The sequence below is a fragment of the Capricornis sumatraensis genome, chromosome 4 (assembly GCF_032405125.1).
Source record: "Capricornis sumatraensis isolate serow.1 chromosome 4, serow.2, whole genome shotgun sequence".
NCBI classification, from domain to species: Eukaryota; Metazoa; Chordata; class Mammalia; order Artiodactyla; family Bovidae; genus Capricornis; species Capricornis sumatraensis.
The window spans coordinates 36368405-36381823 of record NC_091072.1 but is presented as its reverse complement, the minus strand read 5'-3'; positions in this window follow the sequence as shown (position 1 = coordinate 36381823).

The window sequence follows — 13419 nt, the reverse complement described above, 5'->3', positions numbered from 1 at the left end:
TTTCAGGAAAACCCTCTGTTAGGAGATATTCCTGACAGTGAGAGGTTTACCTGAATAACTGGTATTCTCACATCTTCTTCTGGAAGAAGCAAACAAGTTTTTCCTTTGAGACTCAGAGAAATCAAGAAGGAAGAGACAGATAGAGTGAGGTCCTTCCTTTTATAAATGATGACATTTCCCACAGCCTGAGTGGCAAATGAGCTCGGGCAGGAAGCAGGTTTCCAGTGTTGCTGCAGGGCTCCTGCTTCTGTTCACCCAGCCTCCTGAGCCCTCAGAAGTCAGAGCACCGCGTACAGCAGGAATAAGCATGCACTTTGGTGCCCACACACCAGCATGAGAACCCCGCCTTGCTACCTACTAGCTTTGTGACTTTGGCTAAGTTATTTAAATTCTATTTGGTTCAGTGTATTCATTGGTAAGCTGAAATCAAGACTGCCAGGAGAAATATCAATAACCTTAGACATGCAGATGACACCACCCTTATGGAAGAAAGCGAAGAGGAACTCAAAAGCCTCTTGATGAAAGTGAAAAAGGAGGGTGAAAAAGTTGGCTTAAAACTCAACATTCAGAAAACTAAGATCATGGCATCTGGTCCCATCACTTCATGGCAAATAGATGGGGAAACAGTGGAAACAGTGGCAGACTTTATTTTTCTGGGCTCCAAAATCACTGTGGTAGGTGACTGCAGCCATGAAATTAAAAGACACTTACTTCTTGGAGGAAAAGTTATGACCAACCTAGACAGCATATTAAAAAGTATACCTTTGCCAACAAAGGTCTGTCTAGTCAAAGCCATGGTTTTTCCAGTAATCATGTATGGATGTGAGACTTGGATCATAAAGAAAGCTGAGCGCCAAAGAATTGATGCTTCTGAACTGTGGTGTTGGAGAAGACTCTTGAGAGTCCCTTGGACTGAAAGGAGATCCAGCAAGTCCATCCTAAAGGAGAACAGTCCTGAATATTTATTGGAAGGACTGATGCTGAAGCTGAGGCTCCAATACTTTAGCCACCTGATGTGAAGAGCTGTCTCATTGGAAAAGACCCTGATGCTGGGAAAGATTGAGGGCAGGAGGAGAAGGGGATAACAGAGGATGAGATGGTTGGATGGCATCACTGGCTTAATGGACGCGAGTCTGAGTAAACCCCAGGAGTTGGTGATGGACAGGAGGGCCTGGCGTGCTGCGGTTCATGGGATCGCAAAGAATCGGACATGACTGAGTGACTGAACTGAACTGAACTGATGCTGAAGTTGAAACCGCAATACTTTGGCTACCTGATGTGAAGAACTGACTCATTTGAAAAGGCCCTGATGCTGGGAAAGATTGAAGGTGGAAGGATAAAGGGATGACAGAGGATGAGATGGTTGGATGGCATCACTGGCTCAATGGACGTGAGTCTGAGTAAACTCCAGGAGTTGGTGATGGACAGGGAGGCCTGGTGTGCTGCAGTCCATGGGGTTGCAGAGTAGGGCATGACTGAGCGACTGAACTGACTGCCTGACTTATTGGTAAGAGCTTCCCGGGTAGAGCTGGTGGTAAAGAACATGCCTGCCAATGTAGGAGACATAAGAGACACAGGTTTGCTCCCTGGGTCAGCAAGATACCCTGGAGGAAGGCATGGCAACCCACCCCAGTATTCTTGCCTGGAGAATCCCATGGACAGAAAAGCTTGATAGTCCATGTAGTCATACAGAATCGGAGGCAACTGAAGCAACTTAACACGTACACAGCCATGTTCCCTGGTAAATGAGAAATATCCTTGCAGTTCTAAATGGGGTCAAATGTATCAAGTACTTTCTGCAGTGCCTGGAACATAGAAAGCATGATGTTAATGGTAGTTCTTACTGTGCACTTCCTTGGTGATCCAATGGCTAAGACTACACTCAGCACGCAGGGGGCCTAGGTTCAGTCCCTGCCCAGAGAACTAGATCCCACGTGCTGAAACTAAAGACTACCCACAAAAAAAGAGGTTGCCCCTGTCAGCATGGAAGATCCCACATGCCCAACTAAGACTCAGGGCAACCAAAAAATATATATATATATATATATATAATAGTTCTTGCTAAGGTGCGGTAAAAGAAACAAATGTTCATGGTTCCCTTCCACTTAATCACTGTTCCCTCTCATTTATGTTTTGGGAGAAAACTTCCAACCCAGATAGGCTCTACCCATCTTAGCTGGTGTTATGAGTAGGTCTTTGTGCCACAAATTTCTTGTATGATCCTTAAGTTGCTTTCGGACCCCACCCCCCAAAAAAATTATACATGAAATGTAAATGGGAATTCCGGCCTCACCCCAGGGCCCCAGCCTAACACGTGCACACTCTTAATTCCTGGCACCTGTGAGTACACTATCTTGCATGGGAGCATTAAGTCAAGGGTCTTCTGATGGGACATTAGGTAATGCAGGTGGAGTCAACACAAAGGAACCTTATATAAATGGAGGCAGTGGATCCGAGCTTCCAGCGGAAGCAAGATGGTGCGTGACGTGAAGACTCGGGTGGCAGGCGAAGAGAAGGACTTCTTGTCCAGAGCCCCCCGGAGGGACCAGCGCTGCCCAGCACCCTGATTTCCCACGTCTGAAGGTAGGAATTCACTTTCCTTGTGCTGTGGCGCTGTTTGCGGTGGTTTGTTGAGGCAGCGACGGGAAGCTGACGCGGGCGTGTTGGGGAGCTGTGGCAGCTCCGCAGAGTCTCCGTGGACGCCCCTGGAGACCGCGGGCCCCCTGAAGATGCTCACGGGCCGGCCCTGGTCCCCGGGTTTCCCTGAGCATCTGGGACCGTATGTCCCACCAACTTCCCACCCTGTAGCTTCAGAGGGAGAGGGCGTCTCCTTTTCTTGCGGTCAAACTGGCAGAATAGCAACCGCGTCGCCTCTAACTGTTCATGTGTTAAATGTGTCCTGTTGGTTAGGAGGGTCTTTTTGACTTGGCCAGGGATGACTCAGGGCAAACTCACCACTGCTAGTGGGATGAACAGAAAGTTACTGTATGTTTAACCACAGCTCGAAATGAAGAGAACAAGGGATGTATCTCTCTTCTCCAATCTCATAAGCACATTTATGGGCCCCGAAGCACTTCAAGCAGACCACAATTTTTTTAGGAAGGTAAAAATTAAAACGAACACATTCCACATCATTCTTAGAGATTTAAGTTGTTTACAGTAATAGCTGTCTTTTTTAGAAGAACTGTTTAATGAGTTGTGTGTTTATATTAAGATGTATTTTTGCTGCCTTGCAAGGTATCTGGGAGAGAGCGATTTTTTTCAGACTAATGGTTGTGTGGAGAACACTGCGGGTTGAATCACTTTAGGGATAATGAAACACTCAATTAAAATAAAAACGCTTGGGTAATGGCTATCATCACAAAGGGATGTTTTATAGAGGGAAAAAAAGCTATATTTGAAAATCTATTTTGAGTTTTCTTTTTGTGACTTTTAATGGAAGAAGGCTAGAGAAAAGGATCACTTTAAACATCCCTTTGTTTTCAAGTGAATAATCAATAGATGGAAATTCTCACCCGGATTTGTTTCAAGGTTCTCTGAATTTTTTAACTTTTTCTGAAAGAAGATTCAGTGGTGGTAAATAGCAATGGGAGGGTGTAAGGAATCATAAGGGGAAAAAAAATTTTTTTACAGGGTAAAACCAAAGAGAAAGAACTGCTTTCTTGATGGATGAAACCACAAGGCTTTTAAAATTGCTGGCTCAGCATCTCAATTGATAGTTTCTCAACTTTGGCTGAGGACTGAGAGGAATCACCTGGAGGACTTCCAATGTCTAACACCTGATTCCCACAGCAGAGCCTCTGGCTTAATTGGTTTGGGGTGTGGCCTAATGAGTTTTCAAGCCTCTTTCTCTCTGGGTAGTTTAATATTCTGGAGAAGGCAATGGCACCCCATGCCAGTACTCTTGCCTGGAAAATTCCATGGTTGGAGGAGCCTGGTAGGCTGCAGCCCACGGGGTAGCTAAGAGTCGAACCGACTGAGCGACTTCACTTTCACTTTTTACTTTCATGTAATGGAGAAAGAAATGGCAACCCACTCCAGTGTTCTTGTCTGGAGAATCTCAGGGATCGGGGAGCCTGGTGGAGTGCCATCTGTGGGGTTGCAGAGAGTTGGACACGACTGAAGGAACTTAGCAGCAGCAGCAGTTCAATATTCAGCCATCCCTGCCACCAAGCCAGCATTTCTTCCTGGAATCTGTGACCCTGCTAGGATCCATCCTTAATTTATGGCCTTGCCTCCTCTCAGTTAAAAAAAGATGAAATCTGTAGCTGGCTGAGTCTTCAGTTCAGTTGCTTAGTCGTGTCCGACTCTTTGCGACCCCATTAATTACAGCACACTAGGCCTCCCTGTCCTCACCAACTTAGGAGGTGTGATTTCCATCATGATATTTCTCCTTCCATGAAGGACAAGCCAGCACACAGACTAGTCTCTGTGTGGTTTTATAAACTAAGTATTATAAAAACATGAAGACTCAGCCACCAATTGTATCTTCCCCTTAAAACATACTCCTGAGCTCAGCTCCATTTGAGTGGCTGTGGGTGGGGCTGGCAGGCAGGGGACGGGTGGACGGTGAGCAGCTGTTATTGGGAGAAGCATTTCTTGCAGGGAATCCCATCCTTTATCCTGAAAAATCCTCCCTCTCTTTACTTGAGATGTGTTTACACTGGTCGCTAACTGGTGCCAGTGTCCACAAGCCTGCTGTTGAAAAGTATTTTGTTAGTTGAGAAGGAAAGGAAAAAGGAATACATCTTGTAGACATATTGACATTCAACATCATCCTTCTTGAATAGAAACTATTTCTTTGCTTTAAAAATGTACAGATTTATTTATTGTAATACTAATTCATTGAGTTAGACAAGGCTGTGGTCCATGTGATCAGATTGGATAGTTTTCTGTGATTATGGTTTCAGTGTGTCTGCCCTCTGATGCCCTCTCGCAACATCTACTGTCTTAGTTGGATTTCTCTTACCTTGGACATGGGGTATCTCTTCACAGCTACTCCAGCAAAGTGCAGCTGCTGCTGCTTACCTTGGACGAGGGGTATCTCCTCACAGCCGCCATTCCTGACCTTGAACGTGGGGTAGCTCCTCTTGGCTCTCTGCAACCTCCGCTCCTTGGACGTGGGGCAGCTCCTCTTGACCATGGCCCCTGACCTCAGACTTGGGGTAGCTCCTCTCAGCCGCTCCTGTGCCGATGCAGCCTGGCACTCTCTGTCGCTGCCCCAACCTTGGGCGAGGGGTAGCTCCTCTCTCGGCTGCACTTCTAGACCACCTGACCTGCCTCTTGAGAAACCTGTATGCAGGTCAGGAAGCAACAGTTAGAACTGGACATGGAATAACAGATTGGTTCCAAATAGGAAAAGGAGTATGTCAAGGCTATATATTGTCACCCTGCTTATTTAACTTCTATGCAGAGTGCATCATGAGAAACACTGGGCTGGACAAAGCACAAGCTGGAATTAGGATTGCTGGGAGAATTATCAATAACCTCAGATATGCAGATGACACCACCCTTATGGCAGAAAATGAAGAGGAACTAAAAAGCCTCTTGAGGAAAGTGAAAGAGGAGAGTGAAAAAAGTTAGCTTAAAGCTCAACATTTAGAAAACTAAGATCATGGCATCTGGTCCCATCACTTCATGGGAAATAGATGGGGAAACAGTGTCAGACTTTACTTTTTTAGGCTCCAAAATCAATGCAGATGGCGATCACAGCCATGAAATTAAGACTCTTACTCCTTGGAAGGAAAGTTATGAGCAACCTAGATAGCATATTGAAAAGCAGAGATATTACTTTGCCAACAAAGTCCATCTAGTCAAGGCTATGGTTTTTCCAGTGGTCATGTACGGATGTGAGAGTTGGACTGTGAAGAAAGCTGAGCACCAAAGAATTGATGCTTTTGAACTGTGGTGTTGGAGAAGACTCTTGAGAGTCCCTTGGACTGCAAAGAGATCCCACCAGTCCATCCTGGGTGTTCATTGGAAGGACTGATGCCGAAGCTGAAACTACAATACTTTGGCCACCTCATGAGAAGAGTTGATTGATTGGAATAGACCCTGATGCTTGGAGGGATTGGGGGCTGGAGGAGAAAGGGATGACAGAGGATGAGATGGCTGGATGACATCACCAACTCGATGGACATGAGTTTGAGTGAACTCCGGGAGATGGTGATGGACAGGGAGGCCTGGCGTGCTGTGATTCATGGGGTCACAAGGAGTCGGACATGACTGAGCAACTGAACTGAATAGTAATTCAGTAATATATGAAATGAAAGGTTTTTAAAAGTACTCTTGCATCTTAATTTTTCAGATTATTATAAAGGTACATACATCCCAATGTTCATGGCTGTATGCAAATGTGGAAGCAACCTAAGTGTCCATCAGTTGATGAAATAGTAAATATACACACAACCATACACACACATACATACATACATACATGCCTGCACATACACAGAATGGAATACTGCTCAACCATAAAAATGAATGGAATTCTGCCATTTGCAACAACTTGGATGGACGTTGAGGGTTTTATGCTTAGTGAAGTAAATCACACAGAGATGCTATATTGTCACATACATGGTGGAATCTAAACAATTAACAAATGAATATAACAACAGAAACAGACTGAAAAATATGGAGAAAAATATGGGGACAGGGAAGGCATATGGGCAAGATGGCAGTAGGTGATTTAAAGGCACAGACTACTGTGTATAAAATAAACAAGCTACAAGGATATACTGTACAGAACGGGGCATATAGCCAGTATTTTATAATAACCTTATATAGAGTATAATCTATACAAATATTGAATCACTTGTAGACCAGAAACTAAAATGATACTGTCAATCAACTGTACTTCAATAGAAAATAAATAATAAAGGAAAAAAATGGAAATATTTTCTTATTAGTATCATCTCCTTTGTTCCAGATTGTATCCATTGTCGCTACATGTTCTTCATGGTTATTGGAATAGTTCAAACAATTTTGAATACTTCCATAATCCCGTTTTATTTTGCTTTGAATTTGAAGACCAAACAAAATTCTAATAAGAATAAAACATTTATGTAATACCCTTCAAATATGTAAGTTTGTTTACATCTGGTTCTGAACACCTAAGAAAACTGAGAAAATAATATTCATATTTGTTTTTAGTATGACTGCAGAGAACATTGGCTCTTATAATTTGTGTTTCTTCATACTGTTCATTTTCAGTATATTTTATATTTTAATAAGTATCCTAAATTATGGTCTACACATTTTATAGATTTTGTTATGAGGTTTAATTGACATATAAGTGCTGTACACACTTAAAGCATAGTGTGATAAGATTTGACATCTGTATTGATACATACCCATAAAATATTTTCCACAATTAAGAGAATGAATGTATTTACAATTTCCCCAAATTTCTCATCCCGCTTCTTCTCTCTCATCTCTAGGCAACCAATAATCTGCTCTGTCAACACTGAGATGCATTTTATAGAAGCTTCTATAATAGAATCACCATGTGCTTTCCTTCACTCAGCAATATTATTTTGAGATTCATGAATTTTCTTATGTATAAGCATAGTTCATTCTCTTTTGCTGCTAAGCAGTCTTTCATTATTGGTAGGAACCAAAATTCACCTATTCACATGATCATGGACAGTTGAGTTGTTTCCAGTGTTTATTACAAGTCTGTGATCACTACCCTTATTCCAATTTTTGTACGGATATAGGGCTTCCCAGGTGGTACTAGTGGCAAAGAATCCACCTGCCAGTGCAAGAGACAAGAGAGACATGGGTTCGATCCTTGGGTCAAGAAGATCCCCTTGAGTAGGGAATGACAACCTGTTCCAGTATTCTTGCCTGGAAAATCTCATGGACAGAGGAGCCTGGCGGGCTGCAGTCCGTGGGGGTCACGGAAGAGTCAGACAAGACTGAGCATCACCACCAACATACATTCTTTCTTCTTGGGTAAATCCCTAGGAAGGGAATTGCTAGATCATATAATAGGTACATGTTTAATTTTTTAAGATGCTGCTAAATTGTTTTACAGAGTGGTTATAACATTTCATGTGGCTTCACCAGGGTATGAGAGTTCAAGTTCTTTTACCTCCTCACCAACCTGTGGTATTGTTACTTTTTAAATTCAGGCAATCTAGAAGGGATATTGTTGCATATCATTTTGGATTTAATTTGTATTTACCAAACAACTAATCAGGTTGATCATCGTTTCTTGTTGTTTTGCCATCTATGTTTTTTTGTGCCGTGTCTGTTCACATATTTTTGTCTGCTTTTATATTTATTTTTAAAAATTACTGATGTTTGGGCTTCCCTAATATATTCTGAACATAACTCTTTCTCAGATGCATAACTTGCAAAACTTTTTTTGTTAGACTGCAGTTTGGCTTTATATTTTAACTATATAATCTGAAGATCAGAAATTTAAAATTTTGACAAAGCCAATGTTACAAATTTAGTTCATGGATTATTACTTTAAGTGTCATATTTGAGGAATCTTTGCAAGCCAAACTGAAATACCTTTCCCTTACATTTACTTCTGGAAGTTTTAGTTTTAGGTTTTATGTTTAATTATATGATCCACTTTGATTTAATTTTTGCATATTGTCCAAATTACAGAACAAAGTTCACTTTTTTTCTGTGCATAGCCATGCCTCTTGCCTATATTTGGAAAGCAATCCTTTTTTCTCTGAGTTGTCTTTCAAACTTTGTCAAAAATTACTTGTGCATGTGTGTGAACTCACTTCTGGATTTCGTATTCTGTTTCATGGATTGACTTGGCTATAGTGATGCCAGTAACACTGACTTTTTATGACGCAATTAAAAATCTTGTAGTCAAATAGTGTTCTCCAATTTTATTCTTCTAGAACTTTTCTGATTTCTTTGGATTTTTGTGGGAAATATAGAATCACCTTTTCATTTTCTACAAATATTCTGTTGGAATTTCTGTCGTGATTGCATTGCATCTGTGGGTCAATTTGGAGTTCCCTGGTAATTCAGTGCTAAAGACTCTGTCTGCCAATGCAGGAGGTGTGGGTTCAATCCCTGTGTTGGAACTTTCTCCTGGAGGAGGAAATGGCAACCTGCTCCAGTCTTCTTGCCTGGGAAATCCCATGGACAGAGAAGCCTGGCGGGCTACAGTCCACGGGGTCGCAGAGTTGGACACACGGCTGAAGTAACTTAGCACATGCATGCACAGAGGTCGATTTGGGGAGAACTGACATCTTAACAACGTGGAGCCAGTGTAGATGAACTTTATATTGGACAAATTCCCTTTCATCCTTCCTTTGCTAAGAGTATCAGGAAATGGATGTTGGATTTTATAATGCTTTTTTTCTGAAGTTAAAGATACCATGCCTTTTAAAAGTTTTTGTTAATAATAGGGTGAATAGTATTGATTCAGCTTCAAATGCCAAACAAACTTGTATTTCTACTCATGCATGTTTAAAATCTATTTATCCCCTTAGTCACCATTTAAAAATTACTTTGTTTGTGTTCATGAAGAGTAATGTTCTGCAGTTTTCTTTATAATGTCTAGTTTTGGTCTCGTTGAATGTACTGAAAGCATTCCATATTTTCCCATTCAAGTTTAGTAGAAATCAGTGATGACATATGTGCCAATAATTTTCCTTGTGGGAAAGCTTCTTAAATTACAAACTGATTCTCTATAATAGAGAATTGTTCACGTTTCCCCCCCCCCAACTTTGAAGGAATGTGTCATTTCATTGGAGATGTTGAATATATTGTCACAAAGCTGTTCATAATATTCCCTTGAAATCCCCTTTGTATTTGCAGAATAGAATTATATTCTGTAGTTATATTCTCTTAATCCTGATTTGTCTATTTCCAGACCACTCTGACCATAGTCACCTTTCTTTTTCCCTTCTAAGAGCCAGTTTCAGTGGACATTGATTTTTTTTTTCCCCTAGCTTATATGTGCTCTGATCATTGATGCTTCCCTTCATCTGCTTATTTTAGATTTAATTTGTTCTTTTTCTATAGCTAAAATGGAGCATGATATCATGAATTTGGGTATTCTTTTTTTTCTAACACAGTTTTATACTCTACATTTCTGCCTTTGTATGGTTTTAGTGGCATTTCACTTATATTCTTTTGTATTCAGTTTAAAATGCTTTCTAATTTTCTGTTTTTTTACCTTGACTCACATGTTATCTAGAAGTGTTTCAGTTTCAATTATATACAAATTTTCCAGAGATCTTTGTTAATGTGAAATTCTTTTGTAGTCACGAAATATATTCTGTATGAATTGAATCCTTTCAAATTTGAGACTTCTGTTACCATCCTGGATTGACTCATAGTAAGGGTTCCATGTGCACTTGAGAATAATATGTATATTCTGTTGCTGAGATTATTCTAAAGTTGTCAATTGGGTTGATTTGATTGATAGCATAACTGGAGTCCTCCATACACTTCGGGAGTTTCTGTTTATCACTTATTGGGATTAGTACTGAAATCTTTGACTGTGGAAACGTCTATTTCTCCTTGTAGTTCCATCAAGTTCCGCTTTACATATTTTGAAGATATGTTATGCATATAAAGTGTAGGATTTTTATGTCCTGTAGATGAATTGACCTCTTGATCATTTTGAAAAGACTTTGTCCATTCCTGGTTATATTCTTCTGCAATTTACTTTGCCGACTATTAACACAGCTACAGCATATTTGGTTAGGATGGTCTTTTAGGACTTTTAACCTACTTAGACATTAATATTTAAAGTACATTTCTTTTGAGCAACATAAAGCTGGGACATGCCTTTTTATCTAATCTGGAAAGCTCTGCCTTGTAACTGTAGGTGTGTCATTTACATTCAGTAGCATATGGTGGAGTTTAAGTTACATTTGAAGTTAAGAGTGGAGCTTATGACTAACCCACGTCAAATTCAGTACAAAGGAGGGCATATTTATAATCCCATATTTTGTTTAAAATCCTGAATAAGAATTCTTGGATTGGTCACAAAACTGAACATGAAAATAAACCTTTAGTTACCTTCCTGTATTTGCCTTTATGAAGTGCTAACCTATAAGTAACTGCACTATTTAACAAGAGACTATAAATTAGTCTTATCTTTTACTGTAGAGGTGGAGGCTTTCTTTAAACAATAAAAATCTTTATTAGAGAATTTTCAGCTTTTCATGACAGTACTGTACTGTTTCTCAGTCACTCAGTCATGTCCAACTCTTTGCGACCCCATGCACTGCAGCACGCCAGGTTTCCCTGTCCTTCACCATCTCCTGGAGTTTCCTCAAACTCATGTCCATTGAGTTGGTGATGCCATCCAGCCATCTCATCCTCTGTTGTCCCCTTCTCCTCCTGCCTTCAATCTTTCCCAGCATCAGAATCTTCTCCAGTGAGCTGGTTCTTCGCATCAGGTGGCAAAGAATTGAAACTTCAGCTTCAGCATCAGTGCTTCCAATTAATATTCAGAGTTCATTTCCTTTAGGATTGAATGGTCTCCTTGCTGTCCAAGAGACTCGCGAGTCTTCCCCAGCACCACAGTCAGAAGGCATCAATTCTTCAGCACTCAGCCTTTTTTATTGTCTAGCTGTTACATCCGTTCATCAGTTCAGTTCAGTCGCTCAGTCATGTCCAACTCTTTGCGACCTCATGACTAGAGCATGCCAGGCCTCCCTGTCCATCACCAACTCCTGGAGCTTACTCACACTCATGTCCATTGAGTTGGTGATGCCATCCAACCATCTCATCCTCTGTCGTCTCCTTCTCCTCCTGCCTTCAATCTTTACCAGCATCAGGGTCTTTCAAATGAGTCTGTTCTTCGCAACAGGTGGGCAAAGTATTGGAGTTTCAGCTTCAGCATCTGTCCTTCCAAACAATATTCAGGACTGATTTCCTTTAGGATGGACTGGTTAGGTCTCCTTGCAGTCCAAGGGACTCTCAAGAGTCTTCTCCAACACCAAGTTCAAAAGCATTGATTCTTTGGTGCTCAGCTTTCTTTATGGTCCAACTCTCACATCCATACATGACCACTGGAAAAACCATAGCTTTGACTATATGGACCTTTGTCAGTGAAATAATGTCTCTGCTTTTTAACATGCTGTCTGGGTTTGTCATTGCTTTTCTTCCAAGGAGCAAGCATTTTTAATTTCATGGCTGCAGTCACAGTCCACAGTGATTTTGGAGCCCAAGAAAATAAAATCTGTCACTGTTCCTATTGTTTCCCCATCTATTTGTCATGAAGTGATGGGACCAGATGCCATGATCTTATTTTTTGAATGTTGAGTTTTAAGCCAGGTTTTCACTCTCCTCTTTCACTTTCATGGAGAGGCTCTTTAGTTCTTCACTTTCTGTCATAAGGGTGGTGTCATCTGTGTATCTGAGGTTTTTATATTTCTCCCAGCAATCTTTATTCCAGTTTGAGTTTCATCCATCCCAGCATTTCACATGATGTACTCTGCAGAGAAGTTAAATAAGCAGGGTGACAATATACAACCTTGATGTATTCCTTTCTCATTTTTGAACCAGTCTGTTTTTCCATGGCTGGTTCTAACTGCTGTTTCTTGACCTGAATACAGGTTTCTCAGGAGGCAGGTAAGGTGGTCAAGTGTTCCCATCTCTTTAAGAATTTTCTACAGTTTGCTGTGATCTATACAGTCAAAGGCTTTAGCATAGCCTATGAAGCAGACGTAGATGTTTTTCTGGAATTCTCTTGCTTTGTCTATGATCCAACGGATGTTGGCAATTTGATCTCTGGTTCCTCTGTGTTTTCTAAATCTAGCATGTACATCTGGAATTTCTTGGTTCACATACTGTTGGAGCCTGGCTTGGAGAATTTTGAGCATTACTTTGCTAGCATGTGAGATGAGTTCAATTGTGTTGTAGTTTGAACATTCTTTGGCATTGCCCTTCCTTGGGATTGGAATGAAAACTGATCTTTTCCAGTCCTGTGGCCACTGCTGAGTTTTCCAAACTTGCTGGCATATTGAGTGCAGCACTTTAATAGCATCATCTTTTAGGATTTGAAATAGCTTAGCTGAAATTCCATCACCTACACTAGCTTTGTTCTTCGTGATGCTTCCTAAGGCCCACTTGACTTCACACTCCAGGATGTTGGACTCTAGGTGAGTGATCACAGCATCATGGCCATCCAGGTCATTATGATCTTTTTTGTACAGTTTTTCTGTGTATTTTGGCCACCTCTTGATATCTTCTGCTTCTGTTAAGTCAATACCGTTACTGTCCTTTATTGTGCCCATCTTTGCATTAAGTGTTCCCTAGGTATCTCTAATTTTCTTGAAGAGATCTCTCATTTTTCCCATTCTGTTGTTTTTCTGTTTCTTTGCATTGTTGACTTAACCTTTTTTCTCTCTTCTTGCTGTTTTGTGAAACTTTGCATTCAGAAGGGTGTATCTTTCCTTTTCTCCTTTGCCTTTCACTTCT